At 40.1% G+C, this 25420-nt stretch overlaps 1 protein-coding gene and 1 long non-coding RNA gene across 3 annotated transcripts in view; one reads left to right on the forward strand and one right to left on the reverse strand.

Moving 5' to 3' along the window:
- Positions 1-510: 510 nt before the first annotated feature.
- On the reverse strand, positions 511-10664 carry LOC128314239 (uncharacterized). Its single transcript, XR_008295732.1, has 2 exons — positions 10036-10664; positions 511-720 (listed from the first exon to the last, which is right to left on the reverse strand). It is a non-coding gene; the product is annotated as an uncharacterized LOC128314239 (long non-coding RNA).
- A 1967-nt stretch (positions 10665-12631) lies between these two features.
- IL21 (interleukin 21) overlaps positions 12632-25420 on the forward strand; it is a 37603-nt gene continuing 24814 nt past the window's right edge. The window contains exons 1-2 of one of the 2 annotated variants that reach the window (XR_003421633.2): positions 12635-12735; positions 13976-14041. The gene's annotated coding sequence lies outside the window, so the exon portion shown is untranslated. Of the gene's footprint in view, positions 12736-13975; positions 14042-25420 lie in introns of both variants that reach the window. The other variant, XR_003421631.2, reaches the window with a different exon arrangement.

Below are 25420 nucleotides of genomic sequence, written 5' to 3' on the forward strand. Positions count from 1 at the left end.
TCAGCAGATTCATCTGAATTGTCTGAATTACAACTGGAGGTGGGGCAGGGAAGCCTCTAGATATGAGACTTCTAGAGCTGGGGTAGGGCCTAATGAGTCCTCACATCAGTGCATGTTCACCCAGGGTGAGAGCCCAAGGGTGGCATGTGTGCACGTGTGAACAGGGAGGTGATGATGTTAGAGCATTTAATCACCATATACCTATGCATTAATGTAAGTAGGAATACTAGGAAGGGAGCCTGATACATTCCTCTAAAGTCCGGGCACTTTATCTGTTTAACTTATTTGACACTGACTGCAGCCTTCTAAAGCTTGTATCCTTCCTCCCAATTGCTATGTGAGAAGATAGGGGTGCAGGGAGCTTGAGTGACTTTTCCCAGCGGGTATTGAAACTGGGATTGAAACCCAGGCAATCAGTCCTCCAAACCCCTGCATTTATGTAGTCTTCTTCCTGTGCCCTCTTCCCTTGATGGTGTTATTCCCTAAGTTCTCCTCTGTGTAGAAGCAATATTCATTTTACATGGCACTGTAATTGGCACATTTTACATTTGCAGGAAAACTGTCCCCTTGTGAACACTGACCTGAGCTTTTTGAAGTGGTTTCCTCGTGAGTGTTGTTTACCATCACTGAGCGGCTTGTTGTTTCTCAGAGTGCTGGTGAGTATGGGTGATGGCACGTAATTTAAGCAGTCTGAACTTTGGCCACAAACCATTTGTGTCGCTAAACAGAAGAAGAAACAAAGGGAAATCAAGCATACAATAATGGTACAAGTGCTAAATGGCAAAAATCATGATTTCTCAGTTTGCCCTCTTGGTGAATACTCTCCCAAGACATATTCATTCCTTTCATTGTTTTCTTTACAAAGAGCATACCTTATACATCTACTAACGTTAAGCATATTGCCTCTGCTTTAAATTGGATGTTTATTTTTCATTTAAAATAATGTGTCTAAAACTAATGATGCTAAAACATTTACTGTCGTGCTGATAATTTCTCCAACTCTGTGTGCTACAAAAATGCAACCAAGCAGAAAAAAAAATAGATTCTAGTTAAATTGACAAGATTTATATACTTTTTAAAAATGAAGCAAGTTAAATCTGGATCTTCATATTACTGGTTTTCATTAATTCTTGCTTCAACATTACAGAATTAGTGGGGAAGAAAGTGTCCTTTCAGCATTCTGTCACTTCACATATATTCATTTTTAATTAGAAATATTTCCGGTTAACTAAAATTAGGTCATACTAAACCTTCTAAAATATGACACTTAAAGTTTTGGCTGACTTTTGCCGTCTCCATAACATCTATATACAAAATGAAGAATAATTCTTATCATAGATTTCAATAGTTTTATTCAGAAAAAAACTCCCACATTTACTGTAGTTCCCAGGGCGTCTTCTACCTGTTCATAAAAGAATTACTCTGTGAGAGAAATGTTCAAGGAATGTATGAGTCGTTTTCCAGGCAGTCACCCACTCCATTGTCTGATGGTTAGGATTTAGCATTTCACAAGTAAAAACATCACTTTTTCTTATGGTTAACAAAATCTGGATTTTGAACACGAAGAAGGCTCAGAGCAGCAGAGTATTGTTGGTAAAAGGTGAGATGCTAGAAACCATTCTGCCGCCTTTCATTTCAGTGACTTCCCACCACTTCTGTTCACTGTTGGTGTGTATGCTATAGGTGTGTCCGCCTTCACAACTTTCCACTTGCGTGGAATTCCATCTGTTTAATCAAACCGAAACAAACTGTAGTGTCAAGGTCCTTGTACCTTAAAAGATTTCCTTCCTATTATCTTGTTAACCCATTGCATCATTCAGAAGAATAAATACCCCAGCTCAGCACACAGGAAATGTAACAAAAAAAAGGAAATAGACAATATTAAGATATACACATGTATGTGTCACACACACACGCGCACATACAAAATATATGGTCTGTGTAACGGAAGAGTCAATGATTTGTTAAACACATATAATGATGTCTGCCTAGTGCATTTAAAATTATAAACCCTGCTAACTGGAATTTGAATTTTTTCTCATTTTTTCAAAGAAGGTAATAATGATATAATGCTGAATTTGCGATAGAACTGTGTGGCAGGAAAAAGATGTAGCGGGATTCCAAATTCACTCCCAGCACACTTACATGTGCAAAGGAAATGCAGCTCCTTCATTTCTCTATGGCTGATTTCATTCTCCTTACGAGCCTCCATCCTGCTGGATAGAATGGACATTTCAATGCACCAACATTTGAAGAGTATCCTTTTGGTCTAAATTTCAGTCTATTCATGTATGATGTGAGACCATCAATCATAGCTGGTTAATGTTTTGTTTTGGGCAATTCCATCCTTCAGTGAATGCTCAGACTTTCAGAATGCTTCTTTCCCTTTGGGGTAGCAAGTGGGTGCATGAGGGGCTTCACTGTGCTCTCTGTGGCCTGCCTGGCCATGCACTGGCTGGTGTCCTCTGAACTCTGGCTCCCCTGCTTCTGCCCCTGGGCATCTTGCTGGTGGCTGCTCCTGAAGTCTGAGGCTGCTCTTTCAGGTTGGTCTGAGGCCAAGGTTTCTCTCTGGTGACTTGGTTCCTGAAGGCTGGCTGCAACCTGGCTTCAAAGCTATTTTGCTTTGCCTAGAGATTTCTGCCAAGTTGGACAGCCAACACCATCTGCTTCCTTCTGCAGCCCTCCTCCTGCCAGCAGAAACTTCAGAACTCACTGCATTGTCTGAGTGCCAAGGGTAGCTCAAGAGGGCTAGCTCATACTCTGCCTAAATGTGTAGTAGCCCAGCATGCACTGCAAGTCAGTGCTCTCCCATACAGGAGTAGAGCTGTTCAGCTTATCTAGCAGATCTGTCCCTGCTGGGGCTTCAGCCAAGAGGAGGAAGCCAGCATTCCGTCTTTCCTCACCTGCCTCTTTCCTCACCTGTACCCGTTCACAGCTTCCTTCCGTATTTCTCTTCCAGATTTCTAATCCTCCCTCCTTACTCCAAACCTCACGATCAAGTCACTGGATCAGCTTCTCCCCATGTTAATAGGACAATAAGGAATTTAGAAACAGTGTTTTATTTTCCAACAAATTCAGAAAAAAATTCCTATTTTGTTTTTCGTCGGCGGGGGGGGGGGGGGCAGAAGATAAATAGTGAATCTTTTTCTTTGCACTCCTGCCACAAAAAGTTCAAACACACAGCCTTCCTTCCATCTCCACCTCCTCCCCTTTCCCCTGGACTTTTCTTCAGGTTCCAAATAGGAAAGTCCAGTAATACATTTCCAAAAGATATTATCCTTGTTCTATGTGCAAAAGGAGCTGCAGTTTCAAGGGTCTCTTAGGTTAATAAATCGATAAAGGAGTCATATTGTATTCTGAATGTTAGCAAACCTTAATAATCGAGAGATCTTCATTTATAGCTAGACTCGTTGTAGCATTTATGTGGCAGCATAAAAAGAAGGCTTTTAGAAATTTGATATCTGATGGAATTGTTGTTTTTCATCCTATTTTATAGAATTATTTATTTCATGTTTGGGCATCCTAAAATAACTTAATGACCCTCTCTGTATTAATAAAATGTGAATTATAGTTCATTTAATCAAGAAAACTTCAAGATAATTCAACATTCTATTTGGATGTCTATTCAGATTTCAAAATAACTCAACATGTATTTGGAAGGTGACCTCAAATTTTATCACTGAAATAAGATTCTGAATTCATTATTAAATCCAAAATGAGGTTTTAGGTAAGTACCTAAGATTCTGTATATAATTTCCTTGTTTAAAAAACCTGTCAAAACAAAACTGCCATTTAATTGTCTACCTTGAACTTAGGAATTTTTGAGGTCCATGAAATTATATGCAATATTTAGTATCTACATTTTTATGGGAGGAAAGTCATAGCTTGTATCAAGTCATTAAACCAGGGATTCTGATTCACAAACAGGTTAAATTTTCTTCTGTGCTTTAAGCCCAATAATATTGAGTGTACAATCAATTCTTTGAGAGAAGTAGAGTATAAATGACAAATTGCACTTTGCAATGAAATAAGTAGGTTGAAGATTCTTATTATGAATAAAGTACTACTTTGTTAAAGGTAAATAACTATATAGTTACGTAAGTTTTCCTTCACAAAAGATATAAAATCAAATGAACTCAAGCTGACTGGACACTGCAAACTCCTTAGCGCTATACAAAATGCCGTCTACAGCTGACCTAGCTTAGTCTTCCCAGATTTACCTGTCACTTTGCCCTCACTCTATATCGCAGCCAAATCCAATTCCTCTTTCCTCTGAATCTCTCATGCATTTTCAAGCCTGTTCAAAATCTGTCTGTCTGGCAAACTTCTTCCTATCCCTCAGTGTCTCTTCCTCCTCCATATGCATAGTCACCATCATAGTGTTCTGAACATCTCGTTGCTGTAACAGCACGCTGGATTGCAACTGTTATTTCTGTACCCTTACCCACTATTAACAGGGACTATCTTGATGGCCAGGACAATATTATATTCATTCCACATCCCTAGGACTGAGCACAGTGCCTGGCATAGAGGAGAAACTCAATACATGTTGGTTGAACTAATAATTAAAGACGAGGATTTAAGAGAGTTAATAAAGGACTCTGGCAGAGGACAGTGGGAAGAGGCTTAGCCTTTGGACAAAGAAACGTGAATTCACCATATTCTCATGACACTATCAAGAATGATACATCATTGTCCCAAGGAAGATGTTCATGTATCAGCTGGGAATAGTGGCAAATTAGGGTTGCTCAGGCCTTATGACAGACTACAACACCCTTCTGCAAGGACACCTGGATTACATCAGGACTCCTGAAGGCCTCCCATCTACCCTCTCCTATCTTAGCCTCTGTTACTCCTCCTTCTCATTTCTTTTCTTCTGGCCCCCCTCCCTTCCCTGTCATTACGTCATAAACCATCCCTGCCTGCCGCACACACATACCAGGACCCAGATAATGTCAGTCAAGGTGGGTTGTTCTGGGCACTCTTCCACAAGCCAGTGTTACGGACGTGCCTGTTGAAGCTTACAATTTGCAAAGCACTGTCACAATGTCACATATATCATCTCATATAATCTTAATTTGGGCCTAGTTATGTCAGGTCAGCACATGTGGGAAACACCATAGCAACTTAAGTCATCCAAGACAGAGTACCTGGAGGATCCCAGCCTGGGACAAGGTCTTTTAACTCTATTTGCACTTTGGAGTTCATGTTGGAAAACAGAGTGAAGATAGATGATGGTGTCCTTAGTATAACCAAATATTAACAAAAATGTTTTTGTTTTTCTAAAAGTAATTAATAGACAGAAAAAAATTAAAATACATAAAGGCTATATAATGAAATACAATGCATCCTTCCTTACTGCAGCCCAAAATCTTTATCCCTGCTTTCCCAAGGTTACCACCATGAAAAATTTCTTGTGTATTCTTCCAGAAACATCTTTAGTGTATGTGTGTGAGATACATAATTGTGCTTTATAAAAATATTATATGTATTTATAAGTGTACACAACCAGAAATAATGCATGCTATAAATATACCTCTATATACAAATATAAGAACATTCAAATGTAAAAAATATAACATATAATCACACACATATAGCTATATGTATACATACATATATGAAATAATTCTACATAAACTTCTATCTATCCTATCTATATGTGTTGTTTGTATACATATGTATGTATGTATATACACACACACATATATTCATATATATTCATATATCTATCTATATCTATCTATCTATATCTATATCTATATCTATATCTATATCTATATCTATATCATCTATATCTATAGTTAACTATGGATCTGAATGTTAAGGGCATGGCTGGTGGTGGAGGCTAGTGACATTATTATTTCTGATCATTTGCCAAATTTAATGAAGTGAATCAGGGAGCAGTTTTTTTGTTGTTAGAGAAGATAGCTGTTTATACAGTAGTGTCAGATCTTCTGTTGGGCCCAGACTGGTTTGGGCAGAGTCTTCTTTCCTAGGAAGCTTGGTCTGTGGGTCCCACTATTTACTGACTCTCAGAAGTTTTTCTGCTGTGATAGCAACTGTTGTGACCATTTGGGCTTCAAGACTGATCTGCTGGTTTCTTTGAAACACACCTATGGACGTGCTCGATGGAGTTGTTTAGAGTGGTAATTGACTGTTTATTGACTCCACCCAGCCTCCCTGCCAGTGAGTGGAGGGCAGTGTTTCAGTTATTTTTGGTGCCCTAGCACAGACCCCACACCTCCTTGAGTGCTTGTTGAAAAGATCTGAAGCTGTAACTGGCATTTACAATAGCTCACTGGCAAAGTCTACACAGAGCCCTTGGAGAGGTAGATGTCTTTTCTTTTTTTTTTTTTTTTATATATGAAATTTATTGTCAAATTGGTTTCCATACAACACCCAGGGTAGATGTCTTTTCTTACTGAATAGTCATCAAGGGCATTCTCTCTTCTAGACACCATTTGGAAGTAGGTCATTTATCTTTAGTGCTTCTAGCTTCCTCTTCTATCCTCATACTGTTTGAAACTAGCAAATGAAAGCAAGCCATTTGGTGTGATTTCTGTGCTTGACAGCTGAGGTTATTTTGGGGGGCGGCCATTGATTTATGTTCTGAAATATTCACACAGAGTTCATGTACTCTTTGTTCTATTGGGGAAGAAATAACCTCGAATCTCTTAGGAAGCATGCAGTGAAAAAAGAAAATAAAAAAATGGAACAACGACAACAAAATGGAAAGAAAAAGACCAAGAACTTCAACTCCATAAACTCATATACATAGATTCTTTAATGACATAGTTGCTATACTTGGAAGCAGTAAGATTGGACTGGAACACACCAACTGGAAACCTGCATTCAATCCTAGCTTCACCATGGATCATGAGGCAGGACTGCTCCAAGCTTCAGCTGCCTCACCTGTGGCATAGTCTAACTGGGAAAGAGAAGTCTAAGTAGATACAATAGAGGTACCTATGCTCCCATAAAGTTCCAGGTGAAAGAATCATTCATTTATCCTGTGTTTGGGAGAGAGCAGAAGTTAAAGGGATATGGATTTTGACCCAGCTTAAGGAAGAACTGTCTACTATAAAGTTTTCAAAAAATGAAGTAGACTGCTTTGTAAGGTGATAAATTCTCTGGTACTGGAAAGATCTGAACCATCCTGGATAGAAGAATGTCTTAGGTGGTTTCCAAGTTCCCTAACATCCCTTAAGAATATGATTCTGTGACTAGTCTAAGGCAGCACTATCCAATTAAACATTTTCTGCAGTGATGAAAAAGTGATATATCTGTACGGTCCAAAATGGTAGTCACTAGCCACATGTGTCTGTTGAGCACTTTAAATGGGGCTAGTATGGCAGAGGAAATTAATTTTTAATTCTAGCTAATTTTAATTTAAAAAGCCACACATGGCTAATGGCTACCATAGAAGTCTGGCTCTGAAATCCTGCATTTTTCTGGCTCTCATCATCATGACCTGTCACATTATCATCTCATATTCTGTCCTGGACACTGTATATAAAATTGTTTTATTTAGGATATGATCTTTCTTTAGAGGGAATGATCTCTTGAGAAAGAAGTAGAACCCAAAAACATGGAAGTGGAATAAAGAATAAGAATAGATGGCAAATAAACTATTGCCAAACTGGAAAGTGCAGCCAGAGAATCTATTGAACAGCCACAATAAAAACACTGGTGTTTCTAAGAAGTCTAAAGATGTGAACTCCCCCTGGTCGTGGGGGTGGGAGAGAAGTAGCTCTGAGCTCAGTGCTCCCAACCAACATACTGTTGCGCTGAATACAGGATTCTTCCCGCAGTACAGGCTCAGTGGGCTGTTCGTCTTTTTCCTACACGTTTTAAGAGCACTAGAGATTTAGAACAATGTGATAAAGTAACCTCAGGCTTCATGTTACTTCACCAGAAAGAGGAAGTTGTTTGAATTAGAACTTATCATTTCAGATCAGGAAGAGGCCTCAGAGATTATATAATCTAGTCTCTATATTTTATACAGAAGAAAACCAAAGCCTGAAGCCCAGAGAAGACTTGTGTCTTGCCACAGTCATGTGGTTATTAATAGTAGAATATTTCATTTGTGAAAAAAAAGTTGGTGTGTAATAAATAACACATAGTTACTCATCAAAAAGGTAACCTTTTTCTTAAAAATAAAAACAAAAATAGTGCTTCCCAAGAGCTTATTAGAGCTGAAGAAGAGTCAAGGATGTTGTTAACAGCTTTCCTGGGGAACGTTTCAATCCTCTCATGTTTTCTGAGAGTGTGACAGAGGCCTTTACTGGAAACCTGTGTGGAGGACTGGATTGAACTCCTGCTCACGCTTGCCTTGGCCAAGACTGTGTCTCCTCAGACTTGATCCAGAGGGGAACTGCAGTGTACTCAGGGGCTGTTGTAGGGCTGTATTCTCTCCAAACAAGGCTCTCTGGGGCAGTTCCCAGGAAGAAATTCTTCCCCCTCATCGTTCATTGAACATTCTTGTGTGTCCCCTAGAAAATGACAAAATCTAAACAAACAGGTTCTATTTTCAGTTTGTCTTTCTGAAAACCAAACTTCACCCACATGAAACTAGCCAGCAGGCTTCAAATGCTGAAGGCTTCTAGGTACTTTCTGAGTTTGCTCTGACTCATGTCTTACCTACATTTTTATCCTTGATTTAAACAAAAATAAAACAAAATAAAACAGAGAAATGAGGGCTGTCTTTCAATGTAAACTATTTGATTTTTCCCACATCCTCATCTTTTCTCCATTATCACGTAAAACTCTTTTTTCCTTGAAATGGGTATAGAATTCAGATAACCAACATATTCGGAAGAATATTTATGGAGCATTTAGCCTTTAGACATTCCGCAGTTTAATAGAAGGTACTGTCATGTCAAATGCTATGATCTAATCACATTTCTTTTCATAATGACTAACAAATTATCATTATGTCACTTGCCCATATAAAACCCATAATTGGCTTTCTTCTGGGATCTTTTTAGATTAAATATGACCTCCTAAGCCTAGCAGCTTATCATTAGTGTTTTCTTTCCTTCTATATATCAAACTACTTCTTATTTTTTTAAAATGCTTATTTATTTATTCCAAAAGAGAGTGTGACAAGCAGGGGGTGGTCAGAAAGGATCCCAAGCAGATTTTGCACTGTCAGTGCAGAGACGGGCATGGAGCTCAATCTCATGAACCATAAGATCATTATCTGAGTCAAAACTAAGAGTTGGATGCTTAACCGACTGAGCCACCCGGGCACCCTTCAAACTACTTCTTAAATTTGCCCCCAACCCCACTGTTACTCATTCCTTTTCAGCTTGGCTATTCTCCTTGCCATGCCCCCCTCCCCTAAATTCTTGTTTATGATCTTCTTTATGCACTCCTTGCATGGCATTCCATACCTCATTCCCTCTATTCAGGACTATCCCCTCTTCCAAGAATGGGCTTAAAGCTGATTCTCTTCTAGAAACCTTCCCATCTAAGCCCATCCAAGACTTGTATTCTATCACTTATCTACTCCGAGAGTCCCAGCGTGTTTTGTTTTGCTTTGTACTATTTCCATGCAAAAAGCTGTAAACCTTTAGAGCTAGGGATATAGGGTGGGAACAGACTACACAGATACACGGTTGGCTCTACCACTGTCAGTCTCCAAATAAAGACTGGAGTTCAGATTGGCTGAGTGACATGTCCAAGATCACACAGATTTAGAAGCCACATCTCCAAGACCACTGCTCATTTCATCACATTGCCTTTTAGTTTTAGTTTTGTACCTGTGTTATACTAATAACTGAGAAAAATATAAATAGTATTACATAATACATAAAGAAAAATTCACAACTGCATTAGAGTGACGCTTATGTTTTCATTACTTAAAATTGCGACTGTGACAGAGACTGCTGGGCCATGTTTCTCAGTCTTCCCAGCAGTGAGATGCAATTGTGAGACAGTTCTGATGAATGGGGGGTGGGGGGGGAGCAGGAGGGGGTTGAAGTAATGTATGTAGCTCCAGGTCTGGCCCATAAAAACCTCCTCACATACCTCCATGCCCTCTCCTCTTACTCTGCTGGTGGATGTTGGGCTCCAGGATGACCTTGGAGGCCAGAGTTGAAGATGGTGGAGTCATAAGATGAAAGGCGCTTGGTCCTGTGATTTAGGAGAGCTGCCCGATGATTCAGAGCACCCATTTTGAACTGTGTTATGAGCAAGACGCTATGAAGTTAACAACAGACTGTGTTCAGCCACTGAAATTCTGACTAGCATCTACCCAAACTAATATTCATTCATTACATAATTCTTACAACATTCTTATAAACTAGGTATTATCCCCATCTAACAAATGGAAAACCCAAAATGACAGTGGTCACACTTCTCACATGAGGCACAGCAACGATATGAACCCAAGTCTATCTGATTCCACATGCTGGGTTTTTTTTTTTTTTTCCATGAATACAGAGGTTCCTGTGATGACAAGATTCAACTTACAGACTTAGATAAGAACCATTTTATGCACCTATGCTGAAATGCATCAGTTCTGGCCACTACCAACAGATGGCAGTAGTGGCTGCCTATAGATAGTCACTGAATTTATGAACAAAAGGATTTAGGAATATCATAAAATGAAACATAGCCTGTATGTGCATGGAGGAGTTTCTGAATGCTTTGTTGCCTTTTCTCTGTGAGGAGTGATTTTACCTTCTTGAGAACTATCACTGAAATTTATTCAAACTTGTGGGCCTCTAATTCTCTCCTCTGACAGCTGAGGAAACCAGCCTAAAATCATTTGCAATCAGTACATTCTTTCAGACTCTGACATTCCATTGTGTGTGTGTGTGTGTGAGAAGATAGCAAGAACTGACCCTGTAAAGAAATTCACACTGAGCTGTCCCTCTCTCCCTAGGGGAGATACGCTGGGTAGTAAATTATGTTCTGTGATTACTCTTAGCAATGGGTCAACAGGGCTATAACTAATACCTGTTTATTTATTTATTTAGCTTCTTTATATTAATTTTTTTTTAACGTTTATTTATTTTTAAGAGACAGAGAGAGACAGAGCACGAGCAGAGGAGGGGCAGAGAGACAAGGAGACACAGAATCTGAAGCAGGCTCCAGGCTCTGAGATGTCTGCACAGAGCCTGATGAGGGGCTTGAACCCACGAACCATGAGATCATGACCTGAACCAAAATCAGACGCTCAATGAACTGAGTCACCCAGGCGACCCTAGCTTCTCTAAATTTTAAAAATTTCCTCCAATAAACACATGTAATTGTACAATTAAAATAAGATTACAGATGGACACTCAAAACCAAGCAAGCAGTGTGAGGAACACACTATGAAAAGAATGAGGCAATATGACAGAATGGTTGACAAAAAGGTTTTGGATCATGATAATCCTGGTTTCAAGTGTTCCTATAGAACTAGGTAGACTAGAGAACTAGAGAAATACAGATTATTGAACTGTCCTGCATACTGTGGTTGCTGCTTATCCACATGTCGCTATTTAAATTTAAATACAACTGAAAACACACTTCCTCACATTAGCCACATGTCAAGTGCTCAATAGACACCCCACTGAACAGTGCAGATATAGACTAGTTCCACCACTGCAGAGAGTTCTACCGCAGGCTGACAGTCCAGAACTCCACAGAAAGGCCCTGAAAGTGGAAGAAGGAGAATTGCCAGAGTCAGAGCCTTCTGTCCAAATACTTCCTTCCCCAATATTAATTTATTAAAAAACCACTAAATGGCAACTATGTGACATATTAATGGCTACAATTTATTAAGCATTTAGTATGTGCAAGACATAATGCTAAGCCCTTTGCACACATCATTTATCTAATCCTCACGATCTGAAAGGCAGGTATTAACTATTATAATAGTTACTATATTATTCTATTAATAATTAATACATGTACCAATTATTATAATTGTTAATTAATAATTATGATTAACTTGCTTTTTAGAAGTGAGAAAACAGAGGCTCAGAGAGGTTGAATAACGTGCCTGAGATCACATAGCTTGGAAGTGGCAGAGCTGGGATTTAACTTCAGCATCTGTCTGACTCTGTGCTTAACCAGTAGGCTCCACTGCTTTCCCCCTTATCCTACCTCTCTGAGGCACAGTTTAAGAGCTGTGGAGATATGCCAATGTATGCAACAGTAACTACTTTCAAAGCCTGTTGGTATACACCTAGTTGGGAAATAAATGGATAAACATGTATAAAACTACCTATAATTACAGAACAAGCTCTGTTAAAGAAAAATGATAGATATGGTAAAAAAAAATATGGAGTGGACTGGAGGTAAGAAAACCAATTAGGAGGCCATCGCATTAGTCAGGGCATAATCAAGATAAGGTGTAGGAGTTGAAGAGTGGAGATAGTGGAAATGGGAAAAGGCAGGGAGGAAGAACAGTTAGTATTCAGGGAGTATTTGAATTTAGCGAGAAAGAAAAAAGGGAGGTATGGTTACCAGTCTTCAACATGAGCTCCCTCCCCAGTGTTCCTTGCCTCCTGGTACTCATGCTTTGGTGAGTCCCTCTCATATTAGAGCTGACCTGTGTGACCAGTAGGACATGGTACAAGTGATGGCATGTGACTTACAAGCCTAGGTCATAAAAGACAATGCAGCTTCCACCTGCTTTTTTGGTTTGCCCACTCTATGGGAGGCCAGCCACCATGTTGTGAGGTCACTCAAAAGTCCTACAGGGAGATCCACATGGGGATGAACCTGTGAGACATAGTAAATGCTTATTATTGTTTTTAGCTGCTAAATTTTGGGATGATTTACTGTGTAACAACAGATAGCTAAAGGAGGCATCAGAGTATTTTATGATTTCAAACTTCGGTGATGATAGAGCTAATTATCCATTTTCTTTCTTTTCAAAACATAATCCATACAAACAAGCTAATTTGTGATCCAATCCCATGTAGACTTTTATTCAAAGAAACAGCTGTCTGGCAACTGAAAAGTAGATACACACTATTTAATCCTTTACAACAGTCTCTCCTGAATGTGCTGGAGGGGGGGGACTACTTTCAGAATACTTAGCTAAATATATTTAAAATCTCATTTCCCCATCTTATCCTCTATATTGCCTTGATACCAAATTAGTTCCAAAATTTGTTTTCAAGATCTTTTCAAAACGGTGTACCATAAACTCAAGCTGAGTAGTCTTTTGTCACTCTCTTCATTGATCAGAATTTTATTATGGGGAATCTCTATTAACCTTTGTCTTTTCAGCTTTCCTGTCCTCTCAGTATTTGTATTCCTACAACAAAGCAGAGCTCAGGAACCATTCCTGAAAGCAAAGAATCCTCTTTTAGAGGTAAAGAGTGGGGGAGACAGAGTGAGAGTGTCCATGTCGCAACTGCAAATAAGAAAACAAAAATTCCTGGGGCTCCTGGGTGGCTCAGTCGGTTAAGTGACCAACTTTGGCTCAGGTCATGATCTCACAGTTCATGAGTTTGAGCCCCGTGTTGGGCTCTGTGCTGACAGCTTGGAGCCTGGAGCCTGCTTTGGATTCTGTGTCTCCCTCCTTCTCTCTGCCCCCGCCCCCCCCCCAAAATAAATAAACATTAAAATTTTTTTGAAAAAAGAAAACAAAAATTCCTTGCAATTTTTTGTTCATATGTATGCTCGCTATAGAAACCAGTCTCAGAAGGTAGCCTGGTACAGATGAATTCATTTACTATCTGTATGACACTTGAGGATGTCACATAGCATTTCTGTATCTCAGTTTCCTCATTTGCAAAATGATAATATCTACCTGATGGCTTGTGGAAGGATAATAAGAGTTAAGGCACAGAAAGCATGCAATAGATATTAAAGTCTAAAATATCTCAATTATTGGAAATTCCATGTTCTTAAATGTTACACAAGGGGTAAGTGATTTCACATGTGAGTATCTGAGTATTCCTTATAAAACATGCTTTGTTTGCCTCTTCTCATATTTTGAGATAGCTGTTTCTATGATTGTTAGGACAACAGGTGGCTGTGATATTGGTGTGGAATTGAATAACATGCATCACATCTGGACCCAAAAGCTGTAAGCACATTAACTCTGATTTATATCATGTCATATGTGACCAACACCTTCTTACAACCAAGTTTTTTCATATTTTTCTGCATATTTGTTTCTGATTATGAATATATATAATAGTATCTATCTAGTGTAAGCATTCAACTCAACTCTCCAACTACTTTTTGGGCCCCTACTATGTGCCACAGTTCTTGGTATTTTGTTTGTATCAAGGCACAAAAAGCCAAAGACCTGCCCATTGGATGGAGCTTACATTCTAGTGGGAGAATACAGAGAATAAATAATAAACATATAATATTAGTAAATTATATAGGATGTTAGAAAGTGATCATTACAACAGAAAAATAAGGAGGGTCAGAAGTGAGGTGGCAGGTTTTAGTTTGCTATGTAATAAAGCTGTCAGGGTAACTTCATGGAGAAGGTAAGATTTGTACAAAATCTTGAAGAAGTGAGGAAGTTGGCCAAATGTTCCAAACAAAGGGAACAACTAATGCAAAGGCCCTTGGGAGGCTGTATTCCTGCATACTGAAGAGATAGCCAGGAGGCCAGTGTATTTGGAGCAGAGTGAGAGTCAGAGATCTAAGGGGCAGCAGATCATGTGGGGTCTTTTGGGCCATTGCAAAGATGTACCACTTATCCTAAGGGAAAACCCAACCACTGGGGAGTTTGAACATAGGAATGACATCATCTGACATATTTAAAAGAATCCCCCTGGCTGCTGAGTGTTGTGAGGGGAGGGTAGAAGCAGGTATAGCACATAGGAGTCTCTTGTAATGCTCCAGACCGAGATGATGTAGGCTTGGGCAAGACTGTAGTAGTGGAGGTGAACTACTACTCCACCTACTTTATAGCTTTCCCCTAGATCTAAAAAAACAATTTTGATTCTCAGATAACAACCAGCTGATTAAACAACTTTCTAATATTCTAGGAACAAAGTTATGTTATCTTGCATATTTAGAAAATGCTCATAAACTATAAGGTCATTCCCATCCAGTCAGAAAAAAATACCTTTAAACACACAGTGATTGTGAGTTATGCCTCAAATCCAGTTCTAAATTAGAGATTAGACCAAGTGCAGAGTTGCTCTTTCTTTCACATATCTCAAACCTCCCTCTCTTTCCCACCATAGAAGAGTATAAATGTGGTAGACAGCATAATTAATGAGCAGTAGGAGAAAATTACGGAGACCATCATGATATATGCCTTGAAAATGGATCCTGAAAATAAACTGTATATTTCTTCTTCATAATTTTCTCTACTTTCAATAAGAGCAATATCAGGATGGTGAGAATTTCCTTCCAATGCAGCCTCTTCTCCCAAAATGCATAATCAAATTTATTCTCCTTAAGGTCACAAAGTTATCCTGATATGCAAATCTTCTCAATCTATCAGAATTGTTAGGGCTGTGTATGCTTGGTATATAGAAAGAAAAATAAAAATACCAAGCCAATAAAAGTGGATTATAAAGAAATTATATTGATAGATCTATGATGAATAGTATGGCCATTACTTCTTTAAGGATAGTATCTGATATGCCCAAAGACAGATTCATCTCTAGAACATGCACAACCAGGGGTGCCTGGGTGCCTCAGTTGGTTGGGCATCTGACTATGGCTCAGGTCATGATCTCTCAGTTTGTGAGTTCGAGCCCTGCATTGGGCTCTGTGCTGACAGCTCAAAGCCTGGAGCCTGCTTTGGATTCTGTGTCTCATTCTCTCTCTGCCCTCCCAGCCCCTAATTTGTGTCCTCTCTCTCTCTCTCTCTCTGTGTCTCTCAAAAATAAATAAATGTAAAAAAAGAAAATTTAGAGTATGCACAGCCAGAGTAGTGAAGTGGATAAATCTGATTTAGAAATGGAAGCCTTGATGCAAGTGAGTCCTGAATTGGGAATGAGAGCTTCCCTAGAGACCTGGGTTCTCTAGATTAATCTAATGCTTCTTCCATTCTTTTGAGAGCCATTAGGGGAGTCTTTCCAAGAGCTTTAGATGTATGTCATTAGCTGTCTTTTGGACATTCTTCACATACATTCATCTAGTTTATCTTCCAAGCTAGTGACCTGGAAATCTTCCATCATTTTCTTCCCTTATTCCCCATTTTGGTCAAGGTTCCATTGAAGAAACAGAACCACTGTGGAAATTAAGGACTAAGGAATTCATTGTAGGAATTATATATCATGCAATTATAGGAAATAAAGACAAGAAAGGATCAGAGAAAAATCACTAATGAGCTGCTGGAATGCAACTATGAAGGCTGATGTTGAAGTCCATCGAAGGTTGCTGGCTCTTTGTGGCAACTGCCTCTGTGAATCCCAGTGAACCATCTGATGGTGGGCCTGGGGTCACTCTTGGTCAGGAGGGGTGGCAGTCAGGAAGGAGAGCTGGACATATGTGGAAAAGAGTGAGGAAAAACTAGGATCCAAGAATAAACCAGAATTCACAAGGAAACATTGGAACTCATGTCTCTCTCACTGCATCTAATCCTGAAGACCAGCAGGAAAAGCTGTTACCGTAAGTCTGACAGCTGTTTGTGTGCCCAGCCCAGTACTTGGAGAGGTGGTAGAACGATATGGACAATAGCTAGACAAGGTATGGACCAGGTGCTGCTCAGGTGAGTCAGCAGATCAGTGACAATGTGATTGCTGCTGTTTCACTTCCACCTTCCAAACCATGGCCAAATGCCTTGTGTGACCACCCTTGACCCAGAACTGTACAGAAAAGGAAATTCTGGGAAATGTAATTACAACTAGTAAAGTTGACAGAGTACAAAATCAATGTAATCCTTACATATCAATCAATTTTAATTCTTACAGTTTTCTTAAATATGTCCCTTTCTTTCCTTCTCTTCTATCATTGTTGTAGTTCAGATCCCTGGCCTCTCTCTCCTGATCTATCAGCATAGCAGAGATACAAAACATTTGATGAATTTTAGGGTTCTGCTTGTAGGTACTATGATAAGAGCTTCTGCCCATCTAACTCTCTGTGGGCATCCCAGAAATCTCAGGAATACTCTTGTTTGGCTTCATCATCACTGGCCAAAATTGTTGGCATCACCCTTTCTCCCCTGCTGACATGTTCATAAGTACTGTTCATGTGTACTCATTAGTACTCAAGAATGTGTATGGGCCAGAATGAAGAGGGTAAGTAGATACTAATAGCAGCTAGCATTTAATGTGTTAGGTATTTTATCACATAAATTATTTCACAGTAATGTTTCAACCAACACCTCAATTTGATAAAAAAGAAAACTTAAGTTTGTAGCAGCTAAGTGAATCATCCAAAGTTAAACTATTAGCAAGTAGTTGAGCTTGGACTTAGACCTGGGAGTGTTTGTTTCTAAAGCAGATGCTCTTTTGTTCCCAAAGCAGATGCCCAAAGAGCCAGGGGTAGGTCTTCTTTTTCAGTTTTCACAACCACCAGGGTGGTTTATCTTTTTGGGTTTGGGATCTTGTTTTCCTGGGTTGGATTCCATTTGTGGTATTTGTAGAGAAGATGCCCAGCACAAATGCCTCCATGAGCTGGACAAGTACCATAAATGAGTGAAGAGGCAGGAGGTTGGGATGGATGAGGGGTGGTGGGGGGAAGCTGGAAAACTTAAACCCTGTCTAAGGGGCATGGAGTGAATCAACTGTAACCAATGATTGCCTGGCTGGAATGTAGACTCTGTTACATAAAAGTTATAATATCTTCTAACTTAAAATGTTCACTCAATATTTTTGCTAAAGATAACATGGCCCTAACAATATTTTTAAGATCCTTTGTAGACTAAAGAGAACACTGATCAGAGTCCTCTAAGGGCTGCTAATTTGCAGCCTTTACTCTAGAGACATTGTGCTTATTTCTCTAGATTTATGTGTGTTATCACTGACTCCTCCAAAAGTTGATCTAAATACTGGAGGAGTGGGGAGAATCACAGGTCAACCTGTGGCTGGGTTAGCTGCTTTGGACTCCAAAGGCCTACAGACCTGTAGGATTCTCCTGATGAGAATCAGGCAAAAGCTAAAAAACCAAGGCATCTGGACAGAAACGGACATGAAAGGAGCACACAGTGAGCAACTGTGTGGGTGACTATGAGAGCATGAGTCAGTGGATGACATGTGGGGGTAGGAGTCAATTGTGCATGTGAGGTTGGTGTAGAGGACTACAAGCAGAAAGAGAAAAGGGCCAATCGTAGGAAGAAAGGGAGAGAAAAGAGGGAAGAAGGAGAACCCACTTGCACTTTTACCCAGTGCATCCCTGGACATGTTCTATCTGCCAATCTTTCCCCCCCAATATGTGTGGGAACAAGCAGGCGTTAATGCTCACTAGGCTAGAGATGGGCAATTTCATGGCCAGGGAACATATATTTAGGAATTTCTTCTGGCCACTACTTTTACCAGCATCTTTCTTTTCTAACAAGTTATAAATAGTTCCCTATCATCCTTTTGCTAACTGCTTAGAAATGTCATAGCTTGGTTTGGGCATCTCAGAATCCCAAATGAATAGATAAATGATGGCTAAGAAAAGATTATGATTATAATTAAAGTACAGGATTCCAAGACATTCCTGTCTTCCTTGTCAAAGATTTAAGGCCTGTGGTGAAGGAACCAGAACCATCAAGTTAATATTGGCAAGCATATTAATATGTGAGTAAATTCACAAAATTGAGTGCACTGATGGCTGGCCCTGCTGCAGCAGTGAAGGGACAATAAGAGTGTGGACACAGCAAGCAAAGTACATCACAGCCTCAGAGAGGGCTTCTGCCTCCAGAGCTCCCCAACATTGTGACCTCATTCTTGACCCATCTTGTTCCTTTAGCAGGCCAGAAGAAGTTGAATGCATATTCTGAAACTTCTTTTTTCCACTTTGTGAGAAAAAATTATACAATTTGAGGTGATGCTCATATGATGGATGTGCAGTTTTCACATCATAAAACGCAGGTGCTAAGTGAGCCTGGCGTGTGCAACACTCCTACGCAGAAACCATCTGTGAGAGAGCCCCAGCGTCAGTTACCTAGGTACATTTCGCATTTTTAGAGGGCAGGAAGGAAGGGCAGAGATGATCTTGGATGTACAGTGTAGTGGGCTAGCCTCATGGATTCCACTTCATGGATGTTCCAAATTCCTGCTGATGTTTTGGGACAGACACCATCATTTTACATAGATTGGTATGTTTCTTCCCAGATTTCTCTCTTTTCTCAAGTCCCACCTCCATCTTTAATGTAAAAGATTTTTTAAAAATCAATGAAGTTTACGTTTTCTCATTAGAAAAATAAGGGGCTTAGTGTTAATCTTCTTGAGTCAGGAATATTTTCAAGGATATGATGAAAACCACGGACCATTCTCTATGAAAATGTATATGCCTACAAACACTCAAACCTTTTCACATTTTTTCCTAGGGCAGTGGTTCTTAACTTGTCTGTCCATTAGAATCACCTAGAGAACTTTAAACACTATAGATGCCTGGGCCCCACCCCAGAAAAATTAAATCAGTATAGCTCAAACGGCCTGTGTGTACACATTGGAATGTTCAAAAATCTCATCAGGTGATTCTAATGTTCAGTCAGTGCCAAGCATTAGATCCCTAGGGCATTAAATGACCACAATAAGAAAAAACATTTGAGTAAAGAAAGTCACGAAGCAATATGCCTCTAAAATACCTAACTGGAAGGATATATTATAGGAGATGCAAGAGATGAAGAGGAAAGAAAACAAGATGGCAAATGACTTGCTCCTTATTGCTAATTCCAGATTGCTCTTGCTTCCTCCACCCTAAAAACAAAACACCTGCATTGAATTGCATGCCATAAGGCCCATACCACTAGTTTCCTTGTTTCTGTGTGTTATCCGCCCCTGCTCCCCTCAAAAACATATCCCAGGTCCCTTTCCCTCATTCCTTGAAATTTTAATCCTTAGCTAACGGTCACCTCCTTCAACATTGCTCCTGACAATTCTTGGTGATTTAAATGTTCACATAGATAATGCGTCTGATATTCTGGCCTGTCAGTTCCTTGACCTCATGTCTTTCAAAGATCTTGCCTAAGATCGTCAAAGATAATTTCTCTGCCACTCACTTCCATGGTCATATCCTACTAGACCTTGTCATTATCGATCACGTTAATACCTTTATAACCTCAATTCCAAGCATCCCACTTCTGACCACCACCTCCTGTCTTTCCAGCTGATTCTCTTTAGTGCCCCGACCCCAGCTATCCTCCATGTCACCACCTGCAACTTATTGACCCTACTAACTTTGGATTGTCCCCTACTCCATCTTCATGTCATCACTTGCCTCCTATCCATCATCATTATTATCCCCTTTCTCACTCCCTGTCTTCATGTAGCAAAAGTACAACCATGGTTAAATCCACCTCTACACCTATTATGTGCTCACATGCACACAGCTGAGCTTGGCTGGAGAGAAACATGCCTCTATGCGAACTGGTCTCACTAAAAATGCATAACCATCAACCGCAAATGGGCCACAGAGCTACCCGATAATCTCACAAAATTCCCCCAGTCATTCACTCTCTCTCACTCTCATATGATTATTTCATATCTTATCCTCTCTTCCATTTCCTCCTTCCCCATCTGCATTCTCAGCTAATGACCTTGCTGCCATTTTTTTTTTCTGAGGAAATAGAGACAATCAGAAGAGAACTTCTTCAGGGTGCCTGAGTGGCACAGTCGGTTAAGTGTCCAACTCTTGATCTTGGCTCAGGTCATGATCTTGTAGTTTGTGAGTTTGAGTCCCACATCAGGCTATGCACTGATGCTGCGGAGCCTGCTTGGGATTCTGTCTCTCCTTCTCTCTGCCCCTCCCCTGCTTGTGCTCTCCCTCTCTCTCTCAAAATAAATTTTTAAAAACTCAAAAATTAAAAAAAAAAGAAGAAGAGGTCTTCTTCATACTCTCACCACTCTATCTACCTACCTAGCTATACCTGTGTCCATATACTCAGCTTTCTCTCCTGTTACACTGGACAAACAGTTTGTGTTCCTAAGGGTAAGCCCTCCACTTGGGCACTAGGTCCCACCCCTCACTCAATCACTCAAGGACATCACTGCAGCAAGTTTTCCCCCACCTCCATTATCATCAATTTTCTCATTTCTAGTAGATCATTTCCATTAGCATAAAAACAGACTACTATTATTACCATCGTAAAAATAGTTTTGACCGTTCACCCCTCTCTTCCTACAATTTCATTTCCCTGCTCCCCTTTACAGCAAAACTCTCTGAAATAATGATCTCTTCCCACTGACTCTATTTTCTTGCCTCCCATTCTCTTTTTTTCAAAAGAAATTTTATTTTTTTAAGTTTATTTTTTTATGTTGACAGAGTGTGTGTGCACAGAGGAGGGGCAGAGAGAAAGGGAGAGAGAGAATCACAAGCATGTTCTGTGCTGTCAGTGTGGAGCCCAACGTGGGGCTCGATCTAAAGGCAGTGAGCTCATGACCTGAGCCAATATCAAGAGTCGGATGCTTAACTGACTAAGTCATCCAGATGCCCCACTTCCCATTCTCTCTTAAACCCAGTTTTTGTCCTTACCAACTCACTGAAATAGTCCTTTTTAAGTTCACCAATGACTTCTCCCACAGCTATATCCAGGTCAGTTTGCAGCCTACAGCTTACTTCATCTATCAGCATTTTGTTGGGTAGATCACTTCCTCTTTCTTCATTTGGCTTCCACTCTGAGTTTTTCTCCTTCATCAGTGGGCATTCTTCTTCAGTTTCCTTTGCTGATTGGTCCTCATCATCCCAAAGTTTAAACTTTGAGCCTTAATTCTCACACCTCTTCTTTTCTTCATCTACACTAACTCCTTTGGTGATCTCAACCAGCTCCTCAGCTTAAACACCACATGCATGCTAATCACTCCAAATTTATATTTCCAAGCCTGAACTCTCTCTCAAACTCCAAAATTTGTACATCTAACTGCTTACTTTACATCTCCACTGGCTATTCCTTCCGCCTGGGATGTTCTTCTGGCAGATATTCACATGGCTTACTTCCTCACTTTTTCATTCCTAAGACTTTCTTTGTGTACACTATGAAAAACAGTACCTCTTACCGCCCCCCACATTCCCTATCTTCCTCTACTGTTTCTCTCTTAAGCAATTATCTGTGCCTGATATACCTTACATTTTGTGCTATTATCTCTGTTCATTATCTGTTTCCACCCATCTGAATATAATCTCCATGAGGGCTGGCATTCTTGGTCTATTTGCCTGGTACCAAATATGTATTCAAATCTTTGTTGACTGAATGAATGATCCTAAACTCTAGATTTGGAAAATCAGTGGGAGAAATGCCTACTTGTGTGCTAGATTACTAACAAAGAGAACTTTAAGGGTATTTTATGTTATCTCCCCATTTGCCTCTGAGTGGTGGCCACTGAAGTTAGCCTGCTGGGACTCAATGACTAGGTGGAAAACCTGAATGAGAGAGGCTTGTTCTATTCAGCTGCTTCCCTTGGGAGAGATGCTCGAGGTCTGTGCTGGGGATATGCCTTTACAAGTTAGGCCACAGTTCTCAGAATGGATCCTGTAGGACTTGTCTCACATAATGCTCCACAAGGAAGAGGCAAGTATGTAAAGCAGGTCCTGTAGAGATAACTCTCTTCTTTATGCACTCAGCCAATCCATTTCTGCTACTTTTGTGAGAAAATGGTAGGATTTGAGTAGTTAAGGAAAAAAACAAGGAAAGGCACAAGGGGGAAAAGACCAGGGATTGTAGTAGTTCAAAATGAATATAGTGAGCATAAGAGGACTGATCAGAAGAGAAACACTTATCAGGCTGCATGGTTAGAAGAATGACTTGGGGCCCCTGGGTGGCGCACTCGGTTAAGCGTCCGACTTCAGCCAGGTCACGATCTCGCGGTCCGTGAGTTCGAGCCCCGCGTCAGGCTCTGGGCTAATGGCTCGGAGCTTGGAGCCTGTTTCCGATTCTGTGTCTCCCTCTCTCTCTGCCCCTCCCCCATTCATGCTCTGTCTCTCTCTGTCCCAAAAATAAATAAACGTTGAAAAAAAAAAAGAATGACTTATAAAAGCTAGAGTTTGGGGTGGTGTTTTTTTTGTTTACCATTTTTAGAGTTATAGATTTTGGGTACCTGGGGTCACTTATCAGTGATAACCCACAATGGTGGTTACTAACAATGGTTGGTGCAGACAGGTGAGGGTAAATCACATCATTTGGGGCTGGTTTTTAGTTTAGATGACCTTTTATTACAGTAAATAGTAAAGATAAACTCGGGGGGCGCCTGGGTCGCTCAATTGGTTAAGCGTCCAACTTCGGCTCAGGTCATGATGTCACGGTTGGGGAGTTTGAGCTCCCCTTTCGGGCTCTGTGCTGATAGCTCAGAGCCTGGAGCCTGCTTGGGATTCTGTGTCTCCCTCTCTCTCTCTCTTCCTCCCCCACTCGCACTCTGTCTGTCTCTGTCTCTTTCAAAAATAAAGATTAAAAAAAATAAAGATGAACTTGGAAGGAGATAGGAATCTTAATTAGTTACCTGCATCCTAAAGAGTCCGTGGTAAAAAGGAAGGACTCTGCTACTATCTGCTGTGATGAGGAAGGATGAGTTTATTGATGGAGTACACTTATATATGAAACCTTCAAGTGTTTTTCTACACTTGTGCTGGAAATCTCCTCTTGTTCCTCCACACTCCACCTCCTGAGTCATTTCCTAGCCACCTGTCATTATAATGTGCATGCGGTGCGGTTGGGGTGGGGTGGGGACACACAAGGTGTAGGGCCTGGGAACTGTCCCCATTTATCATACCCTGGGCAGCCCAGTCACTACATTTAAGAGAAGATGTGGCAAAGAGATGCAAGGTCTAGAGAAAAACAGGGAACAAAATGATGATATTGTTGGAAACTAGGTCCTATGAGGGAATATTAAACTGGTTTGGTTAATAAGTTAGAGGACAGCAGACCACGTGGTGTCTTTAAATATGTGGAGGTTTATTTAAGGGTCTGAGCCATTGTGTTGCTATGACAGAATTTGGAGGTATAAACTAAATTAGGAGGTATATGTGCCAATTTTGAGAGTATTTTTGCACATCCTAAAGCAAAGATCCAAATGAGAATTCTAACAGGCAGCTTCTATACTTTGGAGGACGTGCAGGTTATAGTAACTAGGATTTTGCAAGCCAGTTGGAACCAGCTATTTGATGGGTGCTTGTCTGCTCTTTCTGAGTGGCTTCTATGGAGCTAAAACACCTAATTGTTATGAAAAAGAGAAGCTAGATTAGGCTTCCTCTTTCCACAGGCTAGTCGAGCTAGGCTCCCCTTTTCAAGGCTAGTCTAGCCTAAGACAGTCTCCTATACTGCATAATCCAGTGTTTCAGTTTTACCCTAGCAGGGATAAATTCACCCTACCTTTTTATTTTTTATTTGCCTTAGAAGGATTTTGCTAACTGATTTCTAAAAGAACAAATTAGAGGAAGTTCATGAAGAGAACTTAAGATTTTGCTCAATCTTTAACATTCAAATGTTAAAGCTTTCTGTTCTTTGTCTGGATTTTCTTTTTCTGGATTTTGTACTGCTTTTCAAGACATTTCTTGTGAATAAAGCAAGAAAAAGTATAAGAATATGTGTGCGGTGTGTGTGTGTGTGTGTGTGTGTGTGTGTATGTGTGACTGAATATTAAAACGAAGCTGACTACTAGATAAATGTATAAGCTAGAAATCTTTAAAACTAGTATTTACTGTGTGTGGTAGATTGTACTTGTGGCCCCAGTTTTCATGCCCCCCTCTATCCATATGCTTTGGTGGTATCCTTCCATGCTGATTCTGAACTTGGCCATGTGACTTGCTTTGGCTAATGAGATAGTAGTAAACTTGACAGAAGCAGAGACTTAAAAAAAAAGACTTACTTCCTTTCTTTTTTGGACCCCTGCCACCATCATCAAAATATGCCTAGGCTGGAGGGATACGGGAGCCATGTAAGGAGAACTTAGTGTCCAGGCCAAGCTCAATATGCTATTGACTACAGACACTTGAGTGAGCCCAGCCAAGATGAGTTAAGTCTATCCCAGATCAGTAGATCTATTAAGTCATCCCACAGACTCATGAGAAATAATAAATGGTGGTTGCTTTTAGCCACTATGTTTTAGGGCTGTTCATTATACAGTAATGGCTGATACACTGTCCTTCTTTGGTGTTTCAGGAATTCCTCTGCTTGATGGATTATTCTTAAGAATCTCTAGAGGCTGCTTTTGGGAATCAAAGACAAATTATTTGATTCAGGCAAAACTGCCTGCTACTTGACTCTCCTAGAAAGATAGCAAGTGTCTATAGGGATATTACAGTAGTATTAGATGATAGAGGGCAGTAGCCTTATCAAGGCTTACAAAATAAAGTCCTTATTTACCTTAGTGACCCAGAAAGTGTTATAATTGGCTGAGTGGAAAATGTG

This window comes from Acinonyx jubatus, chromosome B1 (assembly GCF_027475565.1).
Source record: "Acinonyx jubatus isolate Ajub_Pintada_27869175 chromosome B1, VMU_Ajub_asm_v1.0, whole genome shotgun sequence".
Taxonomy (NCBI): Eukaryota; Metazoa; Chordata; class Mammalia; order Carnivora; family Felidae; genus Acinonyx; species Acinonyx jubatus.